The 17,469-nt window shown below is 44.5% G+C and overlaps 1 protein-coding gene and 1 pseudogene across 4 annotated transcripts in view; both read right to left on the bottom strand.

The window, feature by feature from the left end:
* The window catches only part of CAMK1D (calcium/calmodulin dependent protein kinase ID), a 469,993-nt gene that overhangs the window by 358,584 nt on the left and 93,940 nt on the right, over nucleotides 1–17,469 (bottom strand). The gene's annotated exons all lie outside the window — the stretch shown is intronic.
* LOC120367666 (U6atac minor spliceosomal RNA) lies at nucleotides 13,718–13,866 on the bottom strand (annotated as a pseudogene).

Raw genomic sequence — 17,469 nt, forward strand, 5'->3', positions numbered from 1 at the left:
TCAACCAAGACTCCCGGAGCAGAGCCCCACCACACACACACACACACACACACACACACACACGCACACACACATGCACATGCACACACATACACGTAATGTGGCGTGGTTTAGTACAGAGGTTGTGGCAGTACATGGGGTCATAGGCAATGGAACCTGAAGCCAGGGTTTCTTGGGATTCAAAAAGCATATACAGCTGGGCACAGTGGCTCACGCCTGTAATCCCAGCACTTTGGGACGCCGTGGCAGGCGGATTCCCTGAGGCCAGGAGTTTAAGACCAGCCTGGCCAACATGGGGAAACTCCATCTCTGTACCAAAAACACAAAAACTAGCTGGGTGTGGTGGGGCATGCCTGTAATCCCAGCTACTCAGGAGGCTGAGGCAGCAGACTCGCTTGAACCCGGGAGGCAGAGGTTTCGGTGAGCTGAGATCCCACCACTGCGCTCCAGCCTGGTGACAGAGCGAGACTCCGTCTCGGAAAAAAATAAGAATAAATACATAAAAGAAAAAATAACAATAACAAAAAGAAATAAATGAATTTTAAAAGAATCATACACAGTATTTTAGGGATGCTGAGGGGAAATCTGCAATATGGGTACATGCCCGAAAGATATGTCACTTAGCAGCAAACGGAAGAAACAATACACAATACAAAAGCACTTGTGTTGACTCCGCACAGAAAGGGCCTGGAAAATACATCAGAAACTTCACAGTGGTTATTTCTGAGAGGTGGGATTAGAGTGGATTTTTACACTCCTGGTCAAGTCTTTATATATCATAAAAAGGAATGGAATGGCATACTTTCCTAAATTTAAAAAAGCTGCCCTAAATATACCATATAGAAAGTCTAAGTTTTCAAAAGCATTATAGAGAATTGTTATGAAATCCAGGAGGCAAACGCAGACCTCGAGGCTAGCTGTATTTATAGAATAACGGACATTTTTGAGATTATCCGAAAAACCTAATGATCTGTTGTTTATTAACATGTGAACATCTGGAATCATTTAGACCTATCTTGAAATCCAGAGAAAAATCTAAAGCAATCAAGCAAATACTGACTGTCCTTCTATCTGGTATAACCCCATTTATATAGCTATCAGAATATATCCTAAGGAAACTGTTTAATACTTAAGAAGAACGGTACCCTAGCACACGAAAAAAGTGACAACAGGAAAAAAAAAAAAAAAAAAGGACCAATCAGGAAGAAAAAAAGGTTCTGACTCACATCTGTAATCCCAGCACTTTGGGAGGCCGAAGAGGGTGGATCACAAGATCGAGACCATCCTGGCCAACATGGTGAAACCCCCAACTCTACCAAAAATACAAAAATTGGCTGGGTGTGGTGGCGTGCACCTGTAATCCCAGCACTTTGGGAGGCGGAGGCGAGTGGACCATGAGGTCAGGAGATCAAGACCATCCTGGCTAACATGGTAAAATCTCATCTCAAAATATAAAATTTGCTGGGCATAATGGCACATGCCTGTAATCCTGGCTACTCAGGAGGCTGAGGCAGGAGAATTGCTTCAACCTGGCAGGTAGAGGCTGCAGTGAGTGGAGATCACACCCTGGCACTCCAGCCTGGACAACAGAGTGAGACTCTGTCTCAAAAAAAAAAAAAAAAAAAAAAGGTTCTGGAAGAACTGGTTATATACAATGACTAAAAAGAATTTGGCCGGGCACGGTGGCTCAAGGCCAGGCGGTGGCTCGAGCCTGTAATCCCAGCACTTTGGGAGGCTGAGGCGGGTGGATCACAAGGTCAAGAGATCGAGACCATCCTGGTCAACATGGTGAAACCCCGTCTCTACTAAAAATACAAAAAAGTAGCTGGGCATGGTGGCGCGTGCCTGTAATCCCAGCTACTCAGGAGGCTGAGGCAGGAGAATTGCCTGAACCCAGGAGGCGGAGGTTGCGGTGAGCCAAGATCGTGCCATTGCACTCCAGCCTGGGTAACAAGAGCGAAACTCCGCCTCAAAAAAAAAAAAAAAAAAAAAAAAGAATTTAACACATGGGTTTACTGAATCCTTTGAAAGGGTCTTTTTCACTAAATTGTTCTCCAAGTAAAATATAACGTTATTTTCACAAGAAGGTGCACATTTTAAAACTGGATTCTGAAAACCTTATGAAATAATAATACACTATAAACACATTTGCAAAAGCGTTTTATGGTATTAGCTTTTTTCCTAGAAATCAGTTCTCAGGGTTTCCACATCATAAGCTGTCGCTGTACAGTTACATGTTTATGAATTAGTAATTCCTGGGAAAGGTGGGTTGTTTATCTGTCATGACTATGGCGGAGCCTGGCAAACCCAGAAAGAGAATATGAGGCAAATGTCCCCTTTCTTGGTTATGCCCAAGTGGAAGCCATAAATATATTGCCACCTGCACACCTCCAAGGGAGGGCCTCACTTGGAAGAAAGGATTAATTGCATGAGTTCCTTGTATGGGCTGAAATCCAGACATTTTCTAAATCTATATGAAAAGGGGAGGGTGGGGGAGCCTCTACTTTCTAACCTAGAATGCTGGCTCTAATTCAAGACTACAGAAATGCTGGGTGGCTTTTCTCTCCCTAAATAGAAACAAGGCCGTGTTCTCACTCAGAGGAGACCCTTTCAGCTCAGCGGGCATGGACTTCAAGAGTCCCAGAATACAACAGGCTCCTTGCCCTGCTCACACCGCCCCGTCCTCTCCTCGCCCCATTTCCTCTTCACCCGGGAGCTGCAGGCTTCCATTCCCTCAGAATCTCTCCCCATGGAGCCGTTCACTTGATTTCTATCCGTGTGAATCCCCCACCTTGCCGGGGCAGGATGCTGTGTGGACTGCTGAGGGCACATGAGATTTGGGACCAGAAAGAGGCTGCTAAATAATGAATAAAAAGAAGCCCCCCCCTGCCCCCCGCCCAGCCCTCCAAGACCTAATTATTTGCTTGCCTGAATCCAGTAAGAAAAACAACCCCATGAAAGGAAAGGACGACAAAGACAGAGTTTAATTCTTCTGAAAACTTCTGGAAATTCTGGTTCTGAAGGGGGAGGGTATGGTCAGGGATTTGAGTGTAGATCAGACTTAGAGCCCCTGGCAGGCCTAAACTACTTCACCTCTGCACGGGCTGGAGGGGTCATGGGGGGATATAGGCATAAAGGGCCCCCACCAGAGGGCTAGCCCCTCCCCAGAGAACACAGGCAGTGCTCCCTGTTTGGGGCTATGAAGGAGTCTTTTGACTACTGTCTACACCACGCCACTCCAGGACAACCTCTCCCCTGCTACGAGGGATGTCCCCAACCATTCCAAACACACATCTTCTCTGCCGCTGGGAACCAGCAGCACCCCAACGAATGTCCAGAAAGTTCTGGTTCCACCTCTGACCCGGAGGCCCACAACGTGGCTTTGATTTTCTCCAGTCACACCATCACTTTAAAACTGCTTTTAAAAACCATATTTGAGGGTGGGCTCAGTGGCTCACGCCTGTAGTGCCAGCACTTTGGGAAGCTGAGGCAGGAAGATCACTTGAGCCCAGGAGGTCAAGGCTGCAGTGCACCAGGATGGCACCATTGCCCTCTAGCCCAGGCGACAGAGAGTGAGATTCTGCCTCAAAACATAAAAATTAAGAAGCATATTTGCATAAAATTGGTGGCACATATGAATGACACGAACTGCATCAATTTCAATATCCTGGTTGTGATATTGTACTGGAAATTTACAAGATGTTACCCTTGGGGGAAACTGGATAAAGGGTACACAGGCTCTCTCTATTATTCCTGATAACTTCATGTAGATCTACCTACAATTATGCCATAAAAAATTCCATTTAAAAAACCTAAAGAACGGACGTTATAAACTCATGTGAACAAAGACCGATCAAGAGATCATCCTGCCTACAAATGGTTATACAAAGCGAGTGTGAGTTTTGCAGTCCATTTATTCAACAAACACATACGACATCCCTACGATGCACTACACCAAGCATTATGAAGTGTATCTCTGCTAACGCTCTCATAAAAGGGGTGTTGATGAGAAAAACATCACCTATTCCAGGTAGATCTGGCATAACTGATCATTTCATTTTTTAAACTCAGAGGTGAAAAGATTTTGACATTCAATGCATTTGAAAATGCATTAGGTAACTGCTCTATTTAGGTTAGGATGTGGCTCCAATCACAATTCATCAGTTACCCAGATCCCAGTGTTCAAGAAAACATGAGAGTTGCCAGGTGAAGTGGCTCATGCTTATAATCCCAGCACTTTGGGAGGCTGAGGTGGGTGGATCACTTGAGGTCAGGAGTTCAAGACCAGCCTGGCCAACATGGCAAAACCCCATCTCTACTAATAATACAAGAATTAGCTAGGCATCGTGGCGGCCATCTGTAATCCCAGCTACTCAGAGGCTGAGGCAGTAGAATCACTTGAGATGCTGATGGTTCCCAGGCGAAGGTTGCAGTGAGCCAAGATCACACCACTGCACTCCAACCTGGGCAACAGAGTGAGACTCCATGTCAAAAAAAAAAAAGAGAGAGAAAACATGAGAGTGGACACTCGGTCACTGAGTCACAATATTTATTACACATTCCACATGACGGCATCTGCCTATTCCTTCTGCAGGCCACATACAGATGACGAGTTTCTCAGGGGGCTGAGAGAGAGGCAAAATTTCAATGTGAGTTGGAGGGCAACCTCATGAGGTGGTTGGTTTGCTTCCAAATGAGTTATCAAAACCCCTAAACATCTTTTGGCCAGAAAGTTCCAGAGATTTTAAATAAGCAAATGTGCCCCAGCCACGACAATCCCCCAAAACATCCTGCTTCATTTTGCAGCTGTCATCTGTCTGGACCAGATGTTGCTCTCAACTCATGTAAAAAGTCCTTTGTAGGCTACCACCACGACCTTCCCATAAAAAACACTCCCGAGACTTATTTCCCAGGCACAGATCCTTCCCAAGGTCAGAGGCTTGAGGAGGGACCATCTTCCTTGGCATATTTATTGCTGAATACACTAATCAAAGTATTTTAATGCATTATCTCATCTATTACTTACAAATAACACCTCCCCACAGGAAAACCTATTGACCTTAAAAAAAAAAATTAGAGATAGGGTCTTGCTCTGTCACTCAGGCTGGATTGCAGTGGCATGATCATAGTTCACTGCTGCCTCCAACTCCTGGTCTCAAGCAATTTTCCTGCCTTAGCATACCAAGTAGCCAGGAGTATAGGCATGTGCCACCACTCCCAGCTAAACTGAAAAAAAATTTTTTTTTAGAGACATCTCACTATATTGCCCAGGCTGGTCTCAAACTCCTGGCCTCAAGTGATCTTCCTGCCTTGACCTCCCAAGTCACTGGGATTATAAGCATCAGCCACTGCACTCAGCCATGACCTCATTTTTTAAACAAAGAAACGGAAGGTAACTCTCTCAAATATTTGTCAGTTCCTGGTTACTCAGAAATTGATGACTTAAGATCATTTCAGTTTTTTTCTGGCCTCCTCCTATCTGCTTTTACCAGTGAGCCAGCAGCAATTTAAAGAAAAAGAGAGAGCATAAGTTTTGAGTCGGGTGAAGTAGTACCTTAGCTCGTGCTTAATAGATGACTTTGCATTCAGCCTCCCAGAACCTCCTAGCCCCACATATGTAATGTGGAGTGATACCACATGGCAGGGCCGAAGGGACGGTTAAATGCAACAATCTGGATAAAACACAAGGTGGGTGCTCAAAACATTACCTCTTTGATGCTTTTTAAAAATAAGATTGACTCAGCTGGGTGCGGTGGCTCATGCCTGTAATCCCAGCACTTTGGGAGGCCAAGGTAGGTGGATCACTTGAGGTCAGGAGTTCAAGACCAAGCTGGCCAACATGGTGAAACTCTTGTCTCTACTAAAAATACAAAAATTAGCTGTGCATGGTGGTGGGCACCTGTAATCTCAGCTACTCAGGAGGCTGAGGCAGGAAAATCACTGGAACCTCAGAGGCGGAGGTTGCAGTGAGCCGAGATCGCACCAGTGCACTCCAGCCTGGACTAGGGAGTGAGACTCCATTTCAAAAAATAAACTAAAATTTAAAAAAAAATGTATTAATCATAAGAATTAACAACCAAAGTAGAATTTTTGAATTATCAGAGAATTTTAATTATATGCCAAACTCACTGAATTCAGGGGTAATTGGCGATTATCTATAATTAATGGCTGAGACAGAAACACCCAGATGAACAGGAATTTTATTTTCACTTATCTAAGTCGGTTAAAAAAAAAAAAAAAAAAAAAAAAAAAAAAAAAAAATGCTGCCCCACTATCTTATCCTTGAATTAGAAATCTACCATTAAACCTCTGCACATAACTGAAATGCACAAACTCTGCCTGCTTTATGGGTGATGGACAAACCCAAGCTCTCACCCACCATTCTCATCAGATTTCAACACGACCACTTGAAAGGCATAACGGAATTTAGGACTGCTTATTCCTTGCCCAATATCCAGAATGTGAGGAAAATGTATGCTGCTGAATGTCATGTTCTGCTTCAGAGAATTAACTTGCGAATGGTTTGTAAGTGCTCAAATATAAAGAACATGAAATAGACAAAATACGTTTGGGATGAACTTGACCACGCTTTTCTGCCTTGTCTGACATCAGCCACTAACACTAAACTTCTCAAATTACAGTACACGTGGCGGGGTGGGGGTGGGGGGGCGCTTAGATAAAGCCACAAGATCAAATAGTACACTTTCTGAGAGCATCGGCCTTGCTCCATGTGAGTCTGCAATAGTTCTGCAGGTGCCCGGGTTCATTTATTGACTACTCTCGGCACTTGGGAGCTCTGTGGTAATCTGAAAAGTGCTGCTGAAGGAGAGGGGAAATACCAATTGATGGAACACCCAACTGCCGAGCCCTCTGCTAGGTGTCTGCACCGAGTGTCCCACTTAATTTCTTACCTGGTCATTCAACAACCACGGGAAAAACAGGGGACAAACAACCAGTGACTTTTATTTACTGTTTTGATATCTATTTTAACCAGGTTTTCAGACCCCAGCTAAGCGGGGCTATATTAGTCCACTTTCATACTCCTATAAAAAACTGCCTCAGGCTGGGTGATTTTATAAAGGAAAGAGGTTTAATTGACTCATAGTTCAGCACAGCTGGGGAGACCTCGGGAAACTTACAATCATGGTGGAAGTGGAAGCAAGTTCCTTCTTCACAAGGTGGCAGGCAGGGGAAGGAACGCAGGAGGCTCTACCACATATTTATACAACCATCAGATCTTCTGAGAACTCACTATCACAGGAACAGCATGGGAAAACCACCACCCACGATTCAAGTACCTACACCTGGTCTCTCCCTTGACAAATGGGGATTACAGGAATTTACAGGGATGATCATTCAAGATGAGATTTGGGTGGGGACACAAAGCCTAGCCACATTGGGGCAGGATGTATATCGGCCCCTTCAACTCATCTTCGCTAGACGAGAAAACAGCACCAAGAACTTGGTAGTGAAAACAAAACAGCAGTCATCTCAGGGGTGAGAAAACTGGCTGATACAGACACGGATGTGCTGGCAGATTATGAATTCATGTTTACTTAAAAAGGTAAATTGTTCCATTATAAACAAACCACCAAATTTACTAACAACTAAAATACTGATAAGCAACAACCTATATTTATTTATAAATTTTTTTTAACTCTTAGAGCTGGCCAGGTGTGGTGGCTCACACCTGTAATCCCAACACTTTGGGAGGCTTAGGTGGATGAATCACTTGAGGTCAGGAGTTCGAATCCAGCCTGGCCAACACAGTGAAACCCCGTCTCAACTAAAAATTCAAAAATTAGCTAGTGGTGGTGGTGTGTGCCTATGATCCCAGCTACTCAGGAGGCTGAGGCAGGAGAAGTGCTTGAATCTGGGAGGCAGAGGTTGCAGTGGGCCAAAATCATGCCATTGAAGAGCAAGATTCCATTTCAGGGAGGGGAAGAAGTCTCTTAGAGCTTATTTTCATTCTCTAAGCCAAAAAGGAAATAAGTTTGCTGTTACTGGTCTTGGACTCGAGACATGAATGCCGGCTGCTGGTTGCACAACAGAATTTTAACAAAAGATGTTTATTCTCTGGCATATGTTGATTTCTTCTTCCAGCCCAGTTAGAGTGCTCTCTGCCTATGCCGCTCAGCTCTGCCGTGCGAGCTACTGTCACCAGCACTGCTTCACTCCAGAGGACTCCATTACCTTCACAGGTTAGAAATAAGAGCTCAAGCTGGGCGTGGTGGTGCATGCCTGTAGTCTCAGCTACTCAGGGCGGGAGCTCAGGGAGAGACTGCTTGAGCCCAGGATGTCGAGGCTGCAGTGAGCTATGGCCATGCCGCTGCACTCCAGGCTGGGCAACAGAGCAACACCCCATCTCTAAAGAAAAAAGGGAATGAGAGCTCCACAACTCATATCAGCCCAGTAGGCATGTCACATCTGAACTTTGACCGTTCCCATGTTTAATAATGCATACTACACAAAAAGCAACATATAAATATCAGCTCTCTTTATTGCTGTCGTTCTCATTACAGTCATATTTTACACCAATTCTGTTAGATGGTCTCGAAACTTTCATAAATATGGTCCACTGCTTATAATCTTTTTTTTTTTTTTTTTGAGATGGACTTTTACTCTTGTTGCCCAGGCTGGGGTGTAATGGCACAATCTCGGCTCACTGCAACCTACACCTCTCGGGTTCAAGTGATTCTCCTGACAGAGCCTCCCAAGTAGGTGGGATTATAGGCATGCACCACCATGCCTGGCTAATTTTTGTATTTTTAATAGAGATGGGGTTTCTCCATGTTAGTCAAGCTGGTCTTAAACTCCCCCGGGGTGATCTGCCCACCTCAGCTTCCCAAAGTGCTGGGATTGCAGGCGCGAGCCACCGTGCCTGGCCATAAACATTTATTTTAAAAAAAAATCTTAATACGCCAGAAAATCAAATTATTCATTTAGTAATGAAAAATAAATGAATTCTTCATGAAATTAAGAGAATCTGGACTTTGACAGAACACCAAAACTCTTGGGAACATAAACTCATTCTCTTTCATTGAGTCCCAAGGGAGATAAGGGTCTGCACTGGGTGGGAATATTCTGGTGAAATGGATCTGAGAAAAGAGTGTTCATTGTTTCAGAGAACAGGGACCAGTTCCCAGGAAAAGCAGCGTTTGGTTTCTGTGATGAGCAACAAACTTCCTCCTCCAAAGAGAAGTGGCAAAACAATCCAGTCTCCACTCAAGGCATCTACTCTAAGAGACACCGTGGCTACCACCGTAGAAGAACACCTAAAAATAACTGTGAAATACTTCCACCACCGTTGCACTACTTTTGGGTATTCTTACTTTGAAAGCATCTCTTCTGTAAACTACTGCGCCAAATAGTGAAAAGCGTTTAAGGATCAGACGCCTCCCACCCAATTTCCCTTCAGCCCTTCTTTCTTTTACTACCCTATTCTTATTTCCCATCTGGAAAGTAAATTCAGAAAGATAACACAACACACAGAGCATGGAACATGTGTCTTCCGGGTGGCCAGGAGCCTTTCTACATCCTCCAGCACACCCGCTTATGGCAAATCAAACCTGCCAGCAATGGTGAGTGTGAACGGTCCCGTCCTCACGGACTGGCTGCAGCAACTCCCACCACCAGCCTCAGAGATACTGCCCAAGCTTCCTGACAGGTGAATCGAGAAAGCGGAGTGGAGGTCTCTGCGCAGTCGCTACTTACCTTTTCCCTTATCTACTAGGAAACGAAGATCACTTCCTTCCAAGCCCCCTGAGATTCTAAGAGGATAGATCTGACAAAGTTCTAAGTCAGCTGGGCCTCAAACAGAGCCCAACCTTTGAAACCCCATCCCTACTAAAAATACAAAAAATTAGCCAGGTGTGGTGGTGGGCACCCTGTGATCCCAGCTACTTAGGAGGCTGAGGCAGGAGACTCGCTTGAACCCAGGAGGCAGAGGTTGCAGCGAGCCGAGATTGCACCACTGCACACACACCAGCCTGGGCAACAGTGCGAGACTCCATCTCAAAAAAAAAAAAAAAGGAATTGGAATTGGGAGGCCAGGAGTGGTGGCTCATGCCTGTAATCCCAGGGAATTACTTAGACTTTGGGAGTCTGAGTAGGAGGATTACTTAAAGCCAGGAGTTCAAGATGAGCCTGGGCAACATACTAAGACCCCATCTCTACAAAAATAAAAAATAAAATAAAACAAACTGGGCATGGCAGTGCACACCTGTAGTCCCAGCTACTCAGGAGGTTGAGGCAGGAGGATCGCTTGAGCCCAGGAGTTCAAAGCAGCAGGGAGAAACGATCACACCAGCGCACTCCAGACTAGGCAAGAAAGTGAGACCCCCCATCTCTTTAAAAAATAAAATAAAAAAGAGTAGAGAAATAGAAAATGCAACAACAAGCTTCCATATCCCTTTTTCGTGCATTTCCTAGATTAACAGGGATGTCTACGACGCCTGGAGCATTTCCTTAATACACCGTAGAGTGGAGTTTATCGTGATTAGGAAATAAAGATCTGTATGACGCTGCATTTTTTTTCGCCCTGAAAACAAATCTGATTTCTGGTGTTTTTGTAACTAGATCACAGATCTAGTAATGCTTGTGAATACCCTGGTTCCATGTCAGCTGGAGCTGTAGTCTGCACTGGTTGTCAGGAAAAGCCCAGACTCGCAAATCTGGCTGCCCAGTCTGTGTTATTTTTCCTTCGTTCTCTGAGCAAAACTTAACTCTTTATGTTGCGAACCTAGAGATGCTGGAAGCAGTAACATCGCCTTTCTCCACGGCTTTGATCTATGTGACTCATTATTTCTCAGGTTTCATCCCCATTTAATTGAACCCAAAGAGACAGAGAAAAATCTCTCTTGCAAACGAATCATTTCATCGTAAAAACTTTTTTAAACAACCACATTTATCTTCCATCGAATTCAGAAACCATGACAGAGAATTCTGCCAAAAGAAAGAGCAGGAAGAGAAAATATAAATAAATAAATGCAAGAGAAATATGTTTCAAATATCCACATTATCTACTGTGGAGCTATCGCCCTGGGATTCTCAGACAATGACTGTCATGAAGACATATGGAATGTGAGAGCTATGTGATTTATCTGAGTGTATGCGTGGGTTTTTTTCAATTTTCTGTAGCTAATATATCACAGTAATGAGGATTTTTTTTAAACTACTCCCTGAATAGAAAAAAAAAAATAGACTTGTCACAGTAATGTCTCATCACCTAATAATCTATAGTTATAGTCACAAATCATATAGATAACATTAGCCCCAGAGTAACTTGACCACTGTGAAAGCAAACTATGATGGTCAAAAGCACATTTTATTTATTCAATTAAATTCTAGTTTTCCACCAAAGTAGCACTGGGCTGGGGTAAAGTCTGCTGCCATAATGTGGTTTCTTTTTTATTTGAAAGTTATCAGAAGTGATAATGATATTATGATAAAATGCAATCCTGGCCAGGCTCCATAGCTCATGCCTGTGATCCTAGCATTTTGGAAGGCCGAGGCAGGTGGATCACCTGAGGTCAGGAGTTCGAGACCAGCCTGGCCAACATGGTGAAACCCTGTCTCTATTAAAAACACAAAAATTATCCAGGCGTGGTGGCGCATGCCTATACTCCCAGCTACTCAGGAGGCTGAGGCAGAAGAATCGCCTGAACACAGAAGGCAGAGGTTGCAGTGAGCCAAGCTCACACCACTACACTCCAGCCTGGGAAACAGAGTGAAAATCAGTCTCAAAAAAAAAAAAAAAAGAAAGAAAGAAAGAAAGAAAAAGAAAAGAAACTTATCTGAAGCAATAATGATATGATAATAAAAATGTAATCCTCACTGCTGTAGCAAAAGATTAAATGTAAAATTTTACACCACTTTATTATCCTATGTGCAAATGTTCACAGGGCTAGGTGCAGCAGCTCACACCTGTGATCCCGACACTTTAGGAGGCCAAGGCAGGAGGATCACTTGAGGCCAGGAGTTCAAGAGACCAGCCTGGGCAACATAGTGAAACCCCATTTCTACAAATATTAATAATAACAACGAAATTCGTTGGCCTGGCAGCACATGCCTTTAGTTCCAGCTACTTAGGAGGCTGAGGTAGGAGGATGACTTGAGGCCAGGAGGTAGAGGGTGCAGTGAGCTATGATCATGCTACTGCACTCCAGCCTGGGTGACAGAGCAAGACCCTGCCTTTAAAAAGGAAATTTAAAAACACTGTTTGCAAATGCATCATGAACAAATGGGAATATGTATCAGCAATGAACATCCCCTCTGGCCCCAGCTTGGACTCCTTCCACCTTCCTCTTTTGGTCCTGCTGCACGAGCTTTCTCTTCCTCACTAAGCACCTGTTTGTCATGTGATGTGTTTGCCTCCTCAAGAAGCCAGCTCCAGGAAAGCCTGGACCTTAATGCTTCCACTGACAGCTCTAACCTCGGCATCTGAGATAGCAGATGGTGCATGGGAGAGGCTCGGTACAAATTTGCTGATGACGGAATGAATGAATGAATGAATGCACTGACTTTGCTTCTGAGCAAAGAAATGTAGTCGACCACCTTCACTCTCCACCACCTGCTCTGGGTCTCGTTCAAAGTCAAAGGCATTCCCCGGCCGATTCGCTTTCGCTGGTTGCTGACCTGCTTTTCTGCATGATTCAAAGGTCAACACAATACGTCAAAAGACCCATGCAAAGGAGGCATTCCTACACCTATTCCCAATCACTCCCACTTCCTGGGCCTCAGACAGAAGAGTATTTTATTAAAACTTGTTCATCCTTCTAGTGTTATAGTGCAAATACAAGTAATTTCACATATATATTTTCATATGCCCATATTTCATATATATATTCATGTGCCCATCTTTCTTATACAAAGGGCAGCATATTCCACTGTTCTCCACTGTGGATTTTGTACTGGCAGTGTACCTGGAAATCTTCCCAAATCAAAACACAGATTTTTTTTTTTTTTTTTTAGACGTCATCTTGCTCTGTCAGCAGGCTGGAGTGCAGTGACTCAATCTCGGCTCACTTTAACCTCCACCTTCTGGGTTCAAGAGATTCTCCTGCCCCAGCCTCCCAAGTAGCTGGGATTACAGGCGTACACCACCCTTCCCAGCTAATTTTTGCATTATTACCATAGACAGTGTTTCACCGTGTTGGTCAGGCTGGTCTCGAACTCCTGACTTCAAGTGATCTGCCTGCCTAGGCTTCCCACAGTGTTGGGATTACAGGCATGGCCAGAACACAGATTCGTAGCATTCTCTTTAACAGCTGCATAGTGTTCCACTGCAGATACACACCGTCATCCCTTTAACCAGTCCCTTATTGACTGACGGCCACTTGGCAGCTTCCAACACTCTGGTGTTAAAAAGCTTCAATTATAATTGTGAGCAAATGTCACTTCATCACATGTGCAGGTGTATCTGCAGTAAAGATTCCCAGAAACAGGACTGCTGGGTCAAAGGGTAAACACATCCGTAACATTACTTCACGGCACCAGATTCCCCTCCTCTTGGCTTGTTCGAAAATACTGTTAAGTGCTACAAAGAGGCAGTGATATTTTAATTTTTTTTTTTTTTTTTTCTGAGACAGGGTCTCACTTTGTCGCCCAGGCTGGAGTGCAGCGGTGCAATCATAGCTCACTGCAGTCTTGACCTCCTGGGTTCAAGCGATCCTCCCAACTTAACCTGGGACCACAAGTACACACCGCCATGCCTGGCTAAGATTTTGATTTTTGTAGAGACAGGCCCTCACCATGTTGCCCAGGCTGGGTAATACTTTAAATGTATGTGTGTAGTACAGGTCCCAAGAATCTTTTCCATTCTTATCATGGGGACTGCTAATCTATTTCTTTACTTTCATAAAACACAGGTTCTTTTAAAAATTAATCAATTCGGCACCCCTCAGTGGTGATCTGAGTTCACTTTCCCTATTAAACTTGTATCCAACAATTCTCTTAAGCTAATAGGTCTTCCCTCTATCAATCTACTGGAAGAAAACAGCCTCTCTCAAAAAGACTTGAAAGCCTAGTTACTATGGGTGGAATTACATTTTTATAAGAGCATTCGGGAATTCTAAATCAGTAGCAAATATTTTTCTCATCACAACACACAGAACGACATGGAAAGAAAACATAAATGAATCTTTTAAAACTTTATTCATTCCAATTCAGGGGATCCCCAAACCCAGTTTATATTGCAGAGTTTTTCGTAATTCATGACTTTTTCACAGTGAGAATCTATAATTAGAAAATGATGTCTATCTGCAGAAGTGATAAAGGGCTCTTTCCCACCCTAGCTTCTGGAGAAGGCATGAGGAAACAATATGGTTTCACATGAGAGTCTCAGATTTCAGGAAATTGACCTTCTGACTTAGAACATTTATTATAGGCAGGGTGCACCAAAGCAATCATCTGCTTTCATACTGGCACGGCTGGCTAAATACAAGCCACACGAGACTAAATTCACTCCTTTGTGTAATATGGTTTTGTATAACACCATCAATTTACTTTAAAATCATTTGGCACGGGCAGCGTGACAGTCTCCACGAGGTAGTTACTGTAAACGTCAATTCTAAGGACGGTCAGTTGCCCTAATCAATAACTTATGCTCCATCCACAAAAGACATGGACAAGAATGTTTTCAGCTGTTTTCTTTGTATTGGCCCAAACTGGAAACAACCAAATGTCCATCAACCGTAAAAAGGGACCTGAACTTTATATGATGGAATATTACAGAGCAATAGGGAAAAAATGAACAACTTGTACACGCAACAACAGGAATCAATCTCATAAAACGTAAGTGCAATTCCATTTTTACATGGAATTAAAAAGCAGGCAAAGGCCAGATGCGTTAGCTCATGCCTGTAATCCCAGCACTTTGGAAGGCCCAGGCAGGTAGATCACAAGGTCAGGAGATCGAGACCAGCCTCGCCAACATGGTGAAACACTGTCTCTACTAAAAATACAAAAATTAGCTGGGTGTGGTGGTGCATGCCTGTAGTCCCAGCTACCCGGGAGGCTGAGGCAGGAGAATTGCCTGAACCCAGAAGACAGAGGTTGCAGTAAGCCAAGATCACACCACCACACTCCAGCCCGGAGACAGAGACTCCATCTCAAAAAAAGAAAAAAGAGCAGGCAAAACTAATCTAAGGTGTCAACAGTCAGAACAGTGATTACCAGGCTAGACACAGTGGCTCACATCTGTAATCCCAACACTCTGGGAGGCCAAGGTGGGCAAATTGCTTGACCCCAGTAGTTCGACGCCAGCCTGGGCAACATGGCAAAACCCTGTCTCTACCAAAAAACACAAAAAGTAGCCAAGTGTGGTGGCACACACCTGTAGTCCCAGCTACTCGGGAGGCTGAGGCAGGAGGCTCACTTGAGACTGGGAGGTCAGGCTACAGTGAGCCCTGGTCACGCCACTACCCTCCAGCCTCAGAGACAGAGCGAGACCCTCTATCCTGAGGCTGATTCCTAAAAAAGGTCCAGCTGTTGGTTTGGGAAATTTCTGGCTGCCTGGTGCTTCTCATAGGATAAGAGAATCCTGGTTTTGGAATACCGGAAAATCTGTCTCGAGGGAAGCTTTCATACAACGTGGCACATAGGAAGGCACAGAGCAGGGACTCCTGATGACAGAAACGCCACACAGATGCACTCAGCCAGCCAGCCTGCTCACACACTTCCTGAATGAGGGGTCTTATGTGAATTTGGTCTGAAACCTGCTTGCGTTATATCTGGCAATAAGAACGAAGAACAGCTGACCGCCATTCACCTAAAATTTTACCTACTAAAAAACCTGAGCAGTACAGTCAATCTGGCTTCGTTCGGCACAGTGGCTCCCACCTGTCATCCCAGCACTTTTGGAGGCTAAGGCGGGAGGATCACTTGAGTCTAGGAGTTCAAGACCAGCCTGGGCAACACAGCAAGACTCCATCTCTACAAATAATTTAAAAATTATTATTTTAATAATTATGGTGGGCATGGTGGTGCACACCTATAGTCCCAGCTACTCGGGAGGCTGAGGCAGGAGGCTCCCTTGAGCCCAGGAATTTGAGGCTGCATTGAGTCATGACTATGCCACGGCACCCTTCACCCGGGAGAAAAAGCAAGAGCTTGTCTCTAAAAAAAATTAAATTAAAAAAAAAATGGAAACCTGCAATCCACATAACATGGTGAGAAATTTCCTTATGGATTCCTTGTAAATGAAATGAACAAAGGGGCTAGAAGCAAGAAAGGCTGGACCCGTAAGCAACTTCACAGCAAGACCCAAGCCCCCACAGAGCTCTGCTGCAGGCCCTTCCTCTTCAGCATTTTATGACTTGTAGAGAGAGCAGGGGGATATGATCATCATATCATAATTAATTTTGTGGACAACCCAAAATTAAACCAAACTCAGAATGCTGAAAGATCTTGACAGGCTGATGTAATGAGCTGGATCTAACAGGATTGACCACAAAAGTTAACAATTCAGAACAAAACAGGCAAGGCTCCATGATGAAATGTATCGTAGTTGTTACATTTCAAACTTAAGGGGCTTTAGATAACCAGCAGTTACCAGCAAAGTCCATGTAAGTCAGAAGTAGGTTTTATGCATTATATTTCAACAAAGAGTTTTCTTTTAAAAATGTAATGCACACATATTCATACACCGAGTTCACAGCAGCCTGACTCACAACCACCAACAGGTTACTCCAAGAGTCCATGGACAGATGAATGGGTAGGCAAAATATGGTCTAGCCATACAATGGAATATTATGTGGCCTTAAAAAGGAAGAAAATTTGGTCGGGCATGGCAGCTTATACCTATAATCCAAGCACTTTGGGAGGCCAAGGCAGATCACAAGGTCAGGATCCTTCTCTACTGAAAATATAAAAATTAGCTGGGCGTGGTGGCGTGTGCCTGTCATCCCAGCTACTCGGGAGGCTGAGGCAGGAAATCCCTGGAACCTGGGAGGAGGAGTCTGTAGTGAGCCGAGCTTACGTGGGTGCACTCCAGCCTGGCAACAGAGCTAGACTCCATCTCCAAAAGAAAAAAAAAAGAAAGAAATGCATATCACGGATATGAAGACAATTAATATTTATTAAGTGCCACTATTATCAGCATTGATCTCATTTCTCTCACCCCCTCTAAATAAATTAGTCTGTGAAGCTGAGACACAGGAAAAGGGCTGCCCCAGGGGTATAAATCCACAGGTAGGGCCAGGGCGCTGGGTCCCCGGGGATTCCAGGTCCCAAGAAGACGGCAAGAGTGAAGAGGGAAAGGGTATTCCGCATTCCTGATGTCCACGGCAACATCTCCCAGAGCCTCCTACCTCTTCCTCCTCCCAGGGCAGAGCAGACTTAACTAGCCGGCCAGGAGGGGATGGGGAGGTCCCAGCCCAGCTGCTCCTCCTCCTTTCTCTTGGGAACCCGCTGGATGCCCACAGACTACTCTCCTCTGGGCCAGGGGAGGAGCCTGCAGGGGCTAGGTGA

The sequence above is a fragment of the Saimiri boliviensis genome, chromosome 8, assembly GCF_048565385.1.
Source record: "Saimiri boliviensis isolate mSaiBol1 chromosome 8, mSaiBol1.pri, whole genome shotgun sequence".
NCBI lineage: Eukaryota > Metazoa > Chordata > Mammalia > Primates > Cebidae > Saimiri > Saimiri boliviensis.